This window comes from Coregonus lavaretus (genome assembly GCF_964263955.1).
Source record: "Coregonus lavaretus genome assembly, chromosome: 7".
Lineage (NCBI taxonomy): Eukaryota > Metazoa > Chordata > Actinopteri > Salmoniformes > Salmonidae > Coregonus > Coregonus lavaretus.
In genome coordinates this window covers 62,759,321-62,774,906 of record NC_139994.1, presented here as the reverse complement: position 1 = coordinate 62,774,906, position 15,586 = coordinate 62,759,321, and the positions used below count along the sequence as shown (strand labels likewise).

General features: G+C 44.1%; 1 long non-coding RNA gene across 1 annotated transcript in view; it reads right to left on the bottom strand.

The window, feature by feature from the left end:
• LOC311132868 overlaps positions 1 to 15,190 on the bottom strand; it is a 26,365-nt gene extending 11,175 nt beyond the window's left edge. The window contains exon 1 of the long non-coding RNA XR_014613546.1: positions 14,965 to 15,190. This is a non-coding gene — a long non-coding RNA (uncharacterized lncRNA). The remainder of the gene's footprint in view (positions 1 to 14,964) is intronic.
• Between the last annotated feature and the right edge of the window lie 396 nt (positions 15,191 to 15,586).

Sequence of the window (15,586 nt, the reverse complement as noted above, 5' to 3'; positions counted from 1 at the left end):
AAAGTGTAGCCACAAGAGAAATCGAATGACCCATGTACATCTTAAAGGCACCGACCGTTTTTCTTCCTGAGAGACTATTTGGTGCTTACAGATAGTATTATGACATAACATTACCGTGAAATAAGATACGATTAACATATAAAGACAACTACTTTTTTTCCTCTCAAAAACATCGTTCGACATTGTTCCTCACAAAAATGTTTTCCTATGATGTCTCCACTGAACATGACCCAGTACTGATAGGTCAGGGGCACAGCACGTTTCAAAGGGCTATGGACCGTTTGATAGAGAGAGCCAGTCAAATGCCAGGAACTGGGTCTATCACTTAGCTAATGGCTTCGATTGGCTCATTAGTGCACAGATTCAGCCAATCCCCTCAATGACACCTGTTGGGTTGTCGGGAAGGAGCATTATCTTGATCATCCTTCTGCATGTCTCCTGGATATTTAGTGTTCTGAAAACACATTGGAGATGAGTGTATGGGGAATCTCTACCAGGAATTAGTTTTAACATCCATTTTCTGTGAAGTCAGTGCAGGAAAATAAACAACCTTGCTCTGGGCTTTGGAAGAAAAGGAGCCATTAGCCCCATGTGATTTAGCTATGGGTATAAACAACACAATTCTGTGATTAAACCCTCCTAGAACTGCCAAGGTCAAATTAAATACATTTTAGGTGTACCATAAACATATAATCATGAGGCTTTGCGCGAATTATGTACACAAAAGCAACATTTATTATGTTCTGAATTACTTTATCATGTTCAGTGGTGTGTTTCGCCAGAGGCACATTGCTAAAATTACTGAAATCAGATAGGGATGGGGGATATTTGCAGGGCAAAAAAACGGTTTCCATCGACTAAGAACTGACAACGTGACACCAGGTCACACCAGTAGAACCAGCAGTCTTCAGGCTAGAACATTCTGCCTTGGGTCGGCTGAGACACACACATTCCACAGTCTGCCTTTGATAACCGAGGCAGAGATGACAGAACAGAACATTAGTGTTGGTCAGGTCTAAGCCTTGGGCTAACTAAGATGCTCCAATAAGCGAGAAAGCAGACCTGGGTTCAAATAATATTCAAAATCATTTCAAATCATTTATATCTGTGCTTGATTGAACTTGCCAGGCTTAATGGTGCCAATAGAACACTTCCAAAAGTGCAAATCTCAACCCATCTGGCAGTTCAGGCAGGCAAAAGCATTTAGAATGTTTTCAAATAGTATTTAAACCCAGGTCTGCCATGGGCTAACTAAGATGCTGCTGAGCAAGAGAGAGCCCTTGAAAAAAAATAAGTTCACTGAACCGTCCTGTTAAACAAACAGTATCAGCATTTATAGGACCTGGACCACACCCAAGCATACACACTAATTGTTGAAAGAAGAAAATACCTGCTTGAACTTCAGGTCTCTGGTTGTGAGTAGGTTTGAGTTACTTCTGTTACCTGAGGTTCACTATAACTAGGCTATAGTACTCAACTCCAGACCTGGAGGGCCACAGTACAGCTGGTTTTGTGATGCAAGCTATATAACACTATATAACACTATATAACACTATGACACTATGACACTATGACACTATGACACTATGACACTATGACATTATGACACTATGACACTATAACACTATGACACTATGACACTATGACACTATGACATTATGACACTATGACACTATGACACTATAACACTATGACACTATGACACAATAACACTATGACACTATGACACTATGACACAATAACACTATAACACTATGACAATATGACATTATGACACTATGACACTATGACACTATAACACTATGACACTATGACACAATAACACTATAACACTATGACACTATGACACAATAACACTATAACACTATGACACTATGACACAATAACACTATAAACTATGACAATATGACATTATGACACTATGACACTATGACACTATAACACTATGACACTATGACACTATGACACAATAACACTATAACACTATGACACTATGACACAATAACACTATGACACTATGACAATATGACATTATGACACTATGACACTATGACACTATGACACTATGACACTATAATACTATGACACTATAACACAATAACACTATGACACTATGACACTATGACACTATGACACTATGACACTATGACACTATGACACAATAACACTATAACACTATGACACTATAACACTATAACACTATAACACTATGACACAATGACACTATGACACAATAACACTATAACACTATGACACTATGACACTATGACACTATAACACTATGACACTATGACACTATGACACTATGACACAATAACACTATAACACTCTGACACTATGACACAACACTATAACACTATGACACTATAACACTATGACACTATGACACTATGACACTATAACACTATGACACTATGACACTATGACACTATGACACTATGACACTATGACACAATAACACTATAACACTATGACACTATAACACTATAACACTATAACACTATGACACAATGACACTATGACACAATAACACTATAACACTATGACACTATGACACTATGACACTATAACACTATGACACTATGACACTATGACACAATAACACTATAACACTCTGACACTATGACACAACACTATAACACTATGACACTATAACACTATGACACTATGACATTATAACACTATGACACTATAACACTATGACACTATGACATTATGACACTATGACACTATAACATTATGACATTATGACACTATGACACTATAACACTATGACACTATAACATTATAACACTATGACACTATAACACTATGACACTATGACACTATGACATTATGACACTATGACACTATAACACTATGACACTATAACATTATAACACTATGACACTATAACACTATGACATTATGACACTATGACACTATAACACTATGACACTATGACACTATGACACTATGACACTATGACACTATAACACTATGACACTATAACACTATGACACTATAACATTATAACACTATGACACTATAACACTATGACACTATGACACTATGACATTATGACACTATGACACTATAACACTATGACACTATAACATTATAACACTATGACACTATAACACTATGACACTATGACATTATGACACTATGACACTATAACACTATGACACTATGACACTATGACACTATGACACTATGACACTATGACACTATAACACTATGACACTATAACATTATAACACTATGACACTATAACACTATGACACTATGACATTATGACACTATGACACTATAACACTATGACACTATGACACTATGACACTATGACACTATGACACTATAACACTATGACACTATAACACTATGACACTATAACATTATAACACTATGACACTATAACACTATGACACTATAACACTATGACACTATGACACTATGACACTATAACACTATAACACTATATATAACACTATAACACTATGACACTATGACACTATGACACTATGACACTATGACACTATAACACTATAACACTATAACACTATGACACAATAACACTATGACACTATGACACTATAACACTATGACACTATGACACTATGACACTATGACACTATGACACTATAACACTATAACATTATGACATTATAACACTATGACACTATGACACTATAACACTATGACACTATGACACTATGACATTATGACACTATGACACTATGACATTATGACACTATGACACTATGACGCTATAACACTATAACACTATAACACTATGACACTATGACACTATGACACTATGACACTATGACACTATAACACTATGACACTATGACACTATGACACTATAACACTATGACACTATGACACTATGACACTATAACACTATGACACTATAACACTATGACACTATAACACTATAACACTATAACACTATGACACTATGACATTATGACACTATGACACTATGACGCTATAACATTATGACACTATAACACTATGACACTATGACATTATGACACTATGACACTATAACACTATGACACTATAACACTATAACACTATAACACTATGACACTATAACACTATGACACTATGACACTATAACACTATGACACTATGACATTATGACACTATGACGCTATGACGCTATAACACTATAACACTATAACACTATGACACTATGACACTATAACACTATGACACTATGACATTATGACACTATGACACTATGACGCTATAACATTATGACACTATAACACTATGACACTATGACATTATGACACTATGACACTATAACACTATGACACTATGACACTATGACATTATGACATGGTCAGAGATGGTAACTACTGTAATACAGTCTGATATCGAAAGGGAAATAATACTATCAGCAAAAACTGTTCAATGCACCAATTAAAGGTAATTTCTGTTTGAGACGATTTATGCAGCGTTTACCGCAAACGCGGGAACATTGCCTTTAAAGCGTGGCACTGCGGACAAAGTGCGATCGGATTGAATCCCGGCCCTTAACGATAATGACAAACAGACAGACAGACAGACAGACAGACAGACAGACAGACAGACAGACAGACAGACAGACAGTGACACACAAAAGTATGCCAGGTAGACCAGAAGGAGGAGGGGAGGAGTAACAGAAACTACTGTCAATCAAACATTACACCACATACAATACTCTTGTCATCAATAACGTCAGGCTCAGAGATGCACCACAACACCAAAATGACCAATCATCGCTCTCCCTTGGAGAACTTCCAGGTGCATAGTGAGCACGAGAATTCAATATGTGTGTCAGACGACTATCATTGATTCCAATATTGGTCATTGTTCATCGGTGGTAATAGCATTTTATATTGCCTGCGACTGTTTCTTCCGATCTGAGGAGATAAGAGGGGCTATCACCTTTGGAAAAGGCATCTCCTAGTTGTTTTCCGTAGGAGGAAATTGAAACATTCCATCTTGAAAAAGTAGGTAATAAAAGTTGAATTGCTGCAGATTGTTCCCTAAATGTGATTGGAATGAAATCGGGGGGAAGCCATCGCTTTGGCAGTCAGATCCATTTCGGCAAAGGCAAGGGGAAGATTTTTTTGACTTTCCTGAATATAGGCTTCACGTATGGCCTGAAATAATATATGTTTTATTGTCACATACACCAGATAGGTGCAGTGAAATGTGTTGTTTTACAGGGTCAGCCATAGTAGTACAGTGCCCCTGGAGCAAATTAGGGTTAAGTGCCTTGCTCAAGGGCACATCAATCGATTTTTCACCTTGACGGCTCGAGTATTCAAACCAGCGACCTTTCGGTTACTGGCCCAACGCTCTAACCGCTAGACTGCCTGCAACCCTGCCAACAGCCAGTGTTTCAGACCAAAAGCATTGAACTAAGATCTTCAGATGAAACATGAGTGTGGCGTCTCATACCTATCTAGAGATACCAACCTGTCCCACAGAAATACTGCAGGCAAAGCAAACTCACACACACTGTAGTTATGTACTTTGTGGATAGCTTGATGACCTTTCATTGCCTGTGTAATGACAGTATAATGAACACTATGATAGAGAACATTTTATATTTTGTATAGCCTCAAACACCAAGTGAGGCATAGGGTCCCTAATTTCAAAATAGGGTTCATCATCACCGTCAATCGTGAATGATTATTTCTTCACGTTTTACTGGTGAAATTTCCAAACTGAAATCTCTGTGCCAATCATTTGATTGATCTCAATCAGTTTCATGGGGAATATGCATTTAGATCTTGTTCAATTATTGTTTCGTGTGAGAATTATATACAGACGGTGTTAAGAAACGATTCGCTTTTCAATCAAAGCATACATCCTGCCTAGTGTCTCTGTTGAGGTTTGGCGCATGAGAAAATACAATGTGACTATTTAGCTTCGGCTAACCATCCTAAAATGTCATTGGAAATGAGGAGGTGTTTTTGGTGTAACAGTAACATTGTATGCCTACTATGCTATGCTATTATAATCCATTCTGTTACGTAAAATGAAAATGAACCATTATGTGATCTTGCCAGACATTGATTCAGATTTGATCTGACTAAACCAGCACCATTGTGAGAAGTGCTAATCTTCTATTAGTAATAATAATAATAATAATAATAATGATAATAATAATGATAACTGATGAGTAGGACTATTAGGCGACAGATCTTGATGAGATGTAATTTTAAGTGATCGGAGCGCCCCTTCGTGGTGCTGAAAGGAAAGCGCCAGGACCGTGCAATGATGTTAAAAAAGTTGAACCAACTTGTGGTGCTGAAGGATAGCTGAAGGATAGGTCTGCCGTTCGGCCAGTACAGGAACAAACAACAATAATTTGCAGTAGGCCTATAGCCTACGACTATGTGGTATAGCTATCAGTAGGCTACAGCCTAATGTAAATACAAATATATTTAGCGTAATATCATTGCACAGTTTGTGAGGAGAGCTGTATTGCTAGTAGGCATTTCCTTGTATTGTGTAGCTTACACACTTGATCCTAAATAAACGTTGATTTGATTACCTTGAACACATGACTACAATATACCCTATTACAGAATAAAAGAAAACAGAGAGGTGAACTATACATTCATATAATTTATATACATAGATTTGACATGCTATCAAAGCAATCGACCAAGTAGGGAACTGGGGGGCTGTGGACACTGAGTAGGGAGATGGGGTTCATATGGGTGACATGAGGGTGTGGTGGTGTTGATGGGAGAAGTGGACTAACTTGTCTTACCTCTTTCTCTCCTCTCTTTGTTTTTCTGTCTATGTCTATCCTCTAACCTCCTCTCCTCTCCTCTGTCCCTCCCTGTATCTCCTCTAACCTCATCTCCTCTCCTCTGTCCCTCCCTGTATCTCCTCTAACCTCCTCTCCTATCCTCTGTCCCTCCCTGTATCTCCTCTAACCTCATCTCCTCTGTCCCTCCCTTTCTCTCCTCTCACCTCCTCTCCTCTCCTCTGTCCCTCCCTGTCTCTCCTCTCACCTCATCTCCTCTCCTCTGTCCCTCCCTGTCTCTCCTCTAACCTCCTCTCCTCTCCTCTGTCCCTCCCTGTCTCTCCTCTCCTCTCACCTCATCTCCTCTGTCCCTCCCTGTATCTCCTCTCACCTCATCTCCTCTCCTCTGTCCCTCCCTGTCTCTCCTCTCCTCTCACCTCCTCTCCTCTCCTCTGTCCCTCCCTGTATCTCCTCTCACCTCATCTCCTCTCCTCTGTCCCTCCCTGTCTCTCCTCTAACTTCATCTCCTCTGTCCCTCCCTGTATCTCCTCTCACCTCATCTCCTCTCCTCTGTCCCTCCCTGTATCTTCTCTCACCTCATCTCCTCTCCTCTGTCCCTCCCTGCCTCTCCTCTCACCTCCTCTCCTCTGCCCCTCCCTGTCTCTCCTATCCTCTCACCTCCCCTCCTCTCCTCTGCCCCTCCCTATCTCTCCTCTCACCTCATCTCCTCTGTCCCTCCCTGTCTCTCCTCTCCTCTCACCTCATCTCCTCTCCTCTGCCCCTCCCTGTCTCTCCTCTCACCTCATCTCCTCTCCTCTGTCCCTCCCTGTCTCTCCTCTCCTCTCACCTCCTCTCCTCTCCTCTGTCCCTCCCTGTATCTCCTCTCACCTCATCTCCTCTGTCTCTCCCTGTATCTCCTCTCACCTCATCTCCTCTCCTCTGCCCCTCCCTGTCTCTCCTCTCACCTCATCTCCTCTCCTCTGCCCCTCCCTGTCTCTCCTCTCTTCTCACCTCATCTCCTCTCCTCTGTCCCTCCCTGTCTCTCCTCTCCTCTCACCTCATCTCCTCTCCTCTGTCCCTCCCTGTCTCTCCTCTCACCTCATCTCCTCTCCTCTGCCCCTCCCTGTCTCTCCTCTCACCTCATCTCCTCTCCTCTGCCCCTCCCTGTCTCTCCTCTCACCTCATCTCCTCTCCTCTGTCCCTCCCTGTCTCTCCTCTCCTCTCACCTCATCTCCTCTCCTCTGTCCCTCCCTGTCTCTCCTCTCACCTCATCTCCTCTCCTCTGCCCCTCACTGTCTCTCCTCTAACCTCATCTCCTCTGCCCCTCCCTGTCTCTCCTCTCATCTCCTCTCCTCTGTCCCTCCCTGTCTCTCCTCTCCTCTCACCTCATCTCCTCTCCTCTGTCCCTCCCTGTATCTCCTCTCACCTCATCTCCTCTCCTCTGTCCCTCCCTGTCTCTCCTCTCACCTCATCTCCTCTCCTCTGTCCCTCCCTGTCTCTCCTCTAACCTCATCTCCTCTCTCCCTCCCTGTCTCTCCTCTCCTCTCACCTCATCTCCTCTCCTCTGCCCCTCCCTGTATCTCCTCTCATCTCCTCTCCTCTGTCCCTCCCTGTCTCTCCTCTCCTCTCCTCTCCTCTGCCCCTCCCTGTCTCTCCTCTAACCTCATCTCCTCTCCTCTGTCCCTCCCTGTCTCTCCTCTCATCTCCTCTCCTCTGTCCCTCCCTGTCTCTCCTCTCATCTCCTCTCCTCTGTCCCTCCCTGTCTCTCCTCTCATCTCCTCTCCTCTGTCCCTCCATGTCTCTCCTCTCATCTCCTCTCCTCTGTCCCTCCCTGTCTCTCCTCTCATCTCCTCTCCTCTGTCCCTCCCTGTCTCTCCTCTCATCTCCTCTCCTCTGTCCCTCCCTGTCTCTCCTCTCACCTCATCTCCTCTCCTCTGCCCCTCCCTGTCTCTCCTCTCCTCTCACCTCATCTCCTCTCCTCTGCCCCTCCCTGTCTCTCCTCTCCTCTCACCTCATCTCCTCTCCTCTGTCCCTCCCTGTCTCTCCTCTCATCTCCTCTCCTCTGTCCCTCCCTGTCTCTCCTCTCATCTCCTCTCCTCTGTCCCTCCCTGTCTCTCCTCTCCTATCACCTCATCTCCTCTCCTCTGCCCCTCCCTGTCTCTCCTCTAACCTCATCTCCTCTCCTCTGTCCCCCCCTGTCTCTCCTCTCCTCTCCTCTCCTCTGTCCCTCCCTGTCTCTCCTCTCCTCTCACCTCATCTCCTCTCCTCTGTCCCCCCCTGTCTCTCCTCTCATCTCCTCTCCTCTGTCCCTCCCTGTATCTCCTCTCATCTCCTCTCCTCTGTCCCCCCCTGTATCTCCTCTAACCTCCTCTCCTCTGTCCCTCCCTGTCTCTCCTCTCACCTCATCTCCTATCCTCTGTCCCTCCCTGTCTCTCCTCTCACCTCATCTCCTCTCCTCTGTCCCTCCCTGTCTCTCCTCTCCTCTCATCTCCTCTGTCCCTCCCTGTCTCTCCTCTAACCTCCTCTCCTCTGTCCCTCCCTGTATCTCCTCTCCTCTCATCTCCTCTCCTCTGTCCCTCCATGTCTCGCCTCTCACCTCATCACCTCACTCTTCTGCTTCTCCTTTTGGCAGTTAGACGTGTCGGAGATCTTACCAAGCTTATACTAGCGACACCAGGAAATAATTTGCAACAAGCTTTGCGTAGATGTGTCTCAACTGTCGTAACCAAAGCACTTCAAAAGGAAGATGATGATATTATTACAGCATCAAGTCAACTCAGTTTAGTAGATTGTGATGCCATCGTAATACGTATCACAGATATAACGCCTCAGTCCAAAAGTAATCAGCCTACAGATTTTTTTCACAGCAACACGTGAGCCATAAAACACACCCATGACACAGCATTAAAAGTACTGTGTCATTTGAATAAGCCAGGCAAGACCCGTTGGGTTACCACTGTGCCTGTAGTCATGGTGATACGCCATGATGACTAAAATACCATAGCAACTACACACCACACACCACACAAAACAGCCTCACCCATCAGTATTTGACTTCCAGGATACTGAACTTGGTCTACACAATGATTTTTGTCCTGTAAAAAGCTGTGTTATGTTTTCCTCTCTTCAAACATGATGTAATCTGTTTGCCACTGACACAGACTGTGAAGCTCACTTGTCACTGAAATGTCACCAACGGCCAACATCATGCAAAACAAAATCACAATGGCGGAAATTGGGCGGTGATGTCATTTAAACTGTGTGTGTACGTGTGTGTGTGTACGTGTGGGTTTTGTATTCCCCAAACATCCCTTTTAATCTGCCTTGGGCATTAGCTAAAAATAAACCTCTCTCCCTCCTCTCATGAATGTTTCTTATCACCCAACCCCACTACCCCCTACATCACCTTATCACCTTATCACACTTTGACTCTTAGCCCTGTTATCAGACGGTTACATTTAGCACCTTCATACTTGAACTATTTTATCACCTTATCATACTTACTATTTATCACCTTTCATACTTTACTATGGTACCTTTACTATTTTATCACCTCTAGTGCACAGTATCATACTTTACGTATCATCACCTTATCACCCCACTACCCCTACATCAGCTTATCACCCCCACTACCCCCACATCACCTTATCACCCCACTACCCCTACATCACCTTATCACCCCACTAACCCTAAATCACCTTATAACCTTATCACCCCACTACCTACATCACCTTATCACCCCACTACCCCTACATCACCTTATCACCCCACTACCCCTACATTACCTTATCACCCCACTACCTCTACATCACCTTATCACCCCACTACCCCTACATCACCTTATCACCCCGCTACCTCTACATCACCTTATCACCCCACTACCTCTACATCACCTTATCACCCCACTACCCCTACATCACCTTATCACCTCACTATCCCCTACATCACCTTATCACCTTATCACCCCACTACCCATACATCACCTTATCACCCCACTACCCCTACATCACCTTATCACCTTATCACCCCACTACCCCCTACATAACCTTATCACCCCACTACCCCTAAATCACCTTATCACCCCACTACCCCTACATTACCTTATCACCCCACTACCTCTACATCACCTTATCACCCCACTACCCCTACAACACCTTATCACCCCACTACCTCTACATCACCTTATCACCCCACTACCCCTACATCACCTTATCACCCCACTACCCCTACATTACCTTATCACCCCACTACCTCTACATCACCTTATCACCCCACTACCTCTACATCACCTTATCACCCCACTACCCCCTACATCACCTTATCACCCCACTACCCCTACATCACCTTATCACCCCACTACCTCTACATCACCTTATCACCCCACTACCCCTACATCACCTTATCACCCCACTACCCCCTACATCACCTTATCACCCCACTACCTCTACATCACCTTATCACCCCACTACCTCCTACATCACCTTATCACCCCACTACCTCTACATCACCTTATCACCCCACTACCCCCTACATCACCTTATCACCCCACTACCCCCTACATCACCTTATCACCCCACTACCCCTAAATCACCGTATCACCCCACTACCCCCTACATCACCTTATCACCCCACTACCCCTACATCACCTTATCATCCCATTACCCCCTACATCACCTTATCACCCCACTACCCCCTACATCACCTTATCACCCCACTACCTCTACATCACCTTATCACCCCACTACCCCCTACATCACCTTATCACCCCACTACCTCTACATCACCTTATCACCCAACTACCCCCTACATCACCTTATCACCCCACTACCCCCTACATCACCTTATCACCCCACTAACCCTAAATCACCTTATAACCTTATCACCCCACTACCCTACATCACCTTATCACCCCACTACCCCTACATCAACTTATCACCCCACTACCCCTACATTACCTTATCACCCCACTACCTCTACATCACCTTATCACCCACTACCCCTACATCACCTTATCACCCCGCTACCTCTACATCACCTTATCACCCCACTACCTCTACATCACCTTATCACCCCACTACCCCTACATCACCTTATCACCTCACTATCCCCTACATCACCTTATCACCCCACTACCCATACATCACCTTATCACCCCACTACCCCTACATCACCTTATCACCTTATCACCCCACTACCCCCTACATAACCTTATCACCCCACTACCCCCTACATAACCTTATCACCCCACTACCCCTACATTACCTTATCACCCCACTACCTCTACATCACCTTATCACCCCACTACCCCTACAACACCTTATCACCCCACTACCCCTACATCACCTTATCACCCCACTACCCCTACATCACCTTATCACCCCACTACCCCTACATACCTTATCACCCCACTACCTCTACATCACCTTATCACCCCACTACCTCTACATCACCTTATCACCCCACTACCCCCTACATCACCTTATCACCCCACTACCCCTACATCACCTTATCACCCCACTACCCCCTACATCACCTTATCACCCCATTACCTCTACATCACCTTATCACCCCACTACCTCTACATCACCTTATCACCCCACTACCCCTACATCACCTTATCACCCCACTACCCCCTACATCACCTTATCACCCCACTACCTCTACATCACCTTATCACCCCACTACCCCCTACATCACCTTATCACCCCACTACCCCTAAATCACCGTATCACCCCACTACCCCCTACATCACCTTATCACCCCACTACCCCTACATCACCTTATCATCCCACTACCCCCTACATCACCTTATCACCCCACTACCCCCTACATCATCTTATCACCCCACTACCTCTACATCACCTTATCACCCCACTACCCCCTACATCACCTTATCACCCCACTACCTCTACATCACCTTATCACCCAACTACCCCCTACATCACCTTATCACCCCACTACCCCTACATCACCTTATCACCCCACTACCCCCTACATCACCTTATCACCCCACTACCCCTAAATCACCTTATCACCCCACTACCCCCTACATCACCTTATCACCCCAATACCCCTACATCACCTTATCACCCCACTACCCCCTACATCACCTTATCACCCACTACCTCTACATCTCCTTATCACCCACTACCTCTACATCTCCTTATCACCCCACTACCCCCTACATCACCTTATCACCCCACTACCCCTACATCACCTTATCACCCCACTACCCTCACATCGCCAACAAACCTGCTGTTGGTCTCAGGACTGACCCAAAGGGAGCAGGAAGTTACTCTTTAGCAGGGCTCTCCAACCCTGTTCTCGGAGAGCTACCATGCTGTAAAATTTAGCTCCAACCCTAATCTAGCGCAGCTGATTCTAATAATTAGTTACAACTGGAGGGTTGGAGTTAAAACCTACAGGACGGTAGCTCCCCAGGAACAGGGTTGGAGTTAAAACCTACAGGACGGTAGCTCCCCAGGAACAGGGTTGGAGTTAAAACCTACAGGACGGTAGCTCCCCAGGAACAGGGTTGGAGTTAAAACCTACAGGAGGGTAGCTCTCCAGGAACAGGGTTGGAGTTAAAACCTACAGGAGGGTAGCTCTCCAGGAACAGGGTTGGAGTTAAAACCTACAGGAGGGTAGCTCTCCAGGAACAGGGTTTGAGTTAAAACCTACAGGACGGTAGCTCTCCAGGAACAGGGTTGGAGTTAAAACCTACAGGAGGGTAGCTCTCCAGGAACAGGGTTGGATTTAAAACCTACAGGAGGGTAGCTCCCCAGGAACAGGGTTGGAGTTAAAACCTACAGGAGGGTAGCTCTCCAGGAACAGGGTTGGAGTGAAAACCTACAGGAGGGTAGCTCCCCAGGAACAGGGTTGGAGTTAAAACCTACAGGAGGGTAGCTCCCCAGGAACAGGGTTGGAGTTAAAACCTACAGGAGGGTAGCTCCCCAGGAACAGGGTTGGAGTTAAAACCTACAGGAGGGTAGCTCCCCAGGAACAGGGTTGGAGTTAAAACCTACAGGAGGGTAGCTCCCTAGGAACAGGGTTGGAGTTAAAACCTACAGGAGGGTAGCTCCCCAGGAACAGGGTTGGAGTTAAAACCTACAGGAGGGTAGCTCCCCAGGAACAGGGTTGGAGTTAAAACCTACAGGAGGGTAGCTCTCCAGGAACAGGGTTGGAGTGAAAACCTACAGGACGGTAGCTCTGCAGGAACAAGGTTGGAATTAAAACCTACAGGCAGGAGAGTACCTCTCCAGGAAGTTGTATGTGTTCAGCAGCCTTTCATTTGTTAGCTTTGAAAAACACAATGCTGGTGTAGGCCTAGCCTACAGAACGATCCATGCACAAAAAAGCTCAGTTTACCAAATTGATGAGACCTGCAACAGCTGATAGATATTAAGTTCACATAAGAGGCATCAGGCACATTGGAAAGTACAAACTTTGCCTAAGGCCAAGCAAACAGCTTTTAACTGTGTTTAGAGCCTCCCACCCCCTAGGTAGTGAATAGAGCCAACCGTTATTACTGTTATTAACTTATTAATTTAATTAACTGCCATTGCCAACATGAAAGAATACCTGTCCATTCACCAATTGTTTTTGGGGTTGAGCTCTGCATATTTACATCTGATATAGTCTTACCATATGTCACACAACCATCTACTCTGTCTTTCCAGTCTCTAACGGAATGGCATTCAACAGTATTAACATTATGCAGTAGTTAATGACGTTCAATCTGTAGACACAAACACACACACACACACACACACAAACTTGTTTAGTTTGTACCAATAGCCTTAATTATATACATGCTCAATTCTTCATTCTGTGACATCCCTTAATCTCTTGCTTTAGCGCGGTACTTACTAAAACAAAACTCATTTTATTTTTAATAACTCACTTTCCAAAGTTTATTTTTACAAATTGTATTCACGGAAGTATTTTTTTCAAAGATTTACGTTTAATCATGGAAGTGGAATGGGAAGCCTATGACCGACTCGACCGCAACAGATGTGCAAACCTGCTTTGTGCGTATTTATAAATAAAAGCCATATTAATAGTAATATGCCTGTCATAATAACTAAAACTCTCTACAGTTGTTGTTGTCAATATGTGACTTTATAAACGTGTAATAACGTATTTGTGTATTCTTACACTACTTGGCAGGCTTCTCTGATTATCTGTTAAGAAGTAGAGCGGAGGTAGAGATACTTTACCTGTTGCGCTAAATGAAGGTGTGGCACCCGTTCGCCGTAGGTATCAACAATTCACTGATAACTTCCGTTTTCATTTATAACACATGTCCTCCGCAAAGCAACGAAAGAAAAAAACTTCAAACCATCCGAAAAGAAACATAGCTTCTGTTCATATTTGACAATGATAGCGCCTTTCTTTGTAGTGTTTGTTGCCGTCTGTCGCTGCGAAGGAAAAGTCCCCCGTGACTGCCTTGTCCCATGTCTCTGGAAAAGCACGGCTATTTGAATGTCTGATGTTAGCCTAAGCAGGGCCTGAACTTGGGCTGCCTAGTTTGCATGGCCTTAATGAGCGATCATGTGACTTCGCCCGGATCACAAAACTTCTAAATACTCGCCCTCTCACTTGTTTTAACCGCTGGTGCTCCGTTTATGAAAAAGGGTGTGGAATCAGGGCTGGATGACATAGACTACGTTTTGATAATATTCTATTTGGATAGTATTAGTAATACTATAATAGCCTTAGATTAATCATAAAACGTGAGCTATAGTGCCTCTTTAGATATGACTTCCTTTCACTTGTCACTAAACCAGGGGTATATTCATTACGCCGACTCTGTTGCAAAACAGAAACGTTTACTTCAAA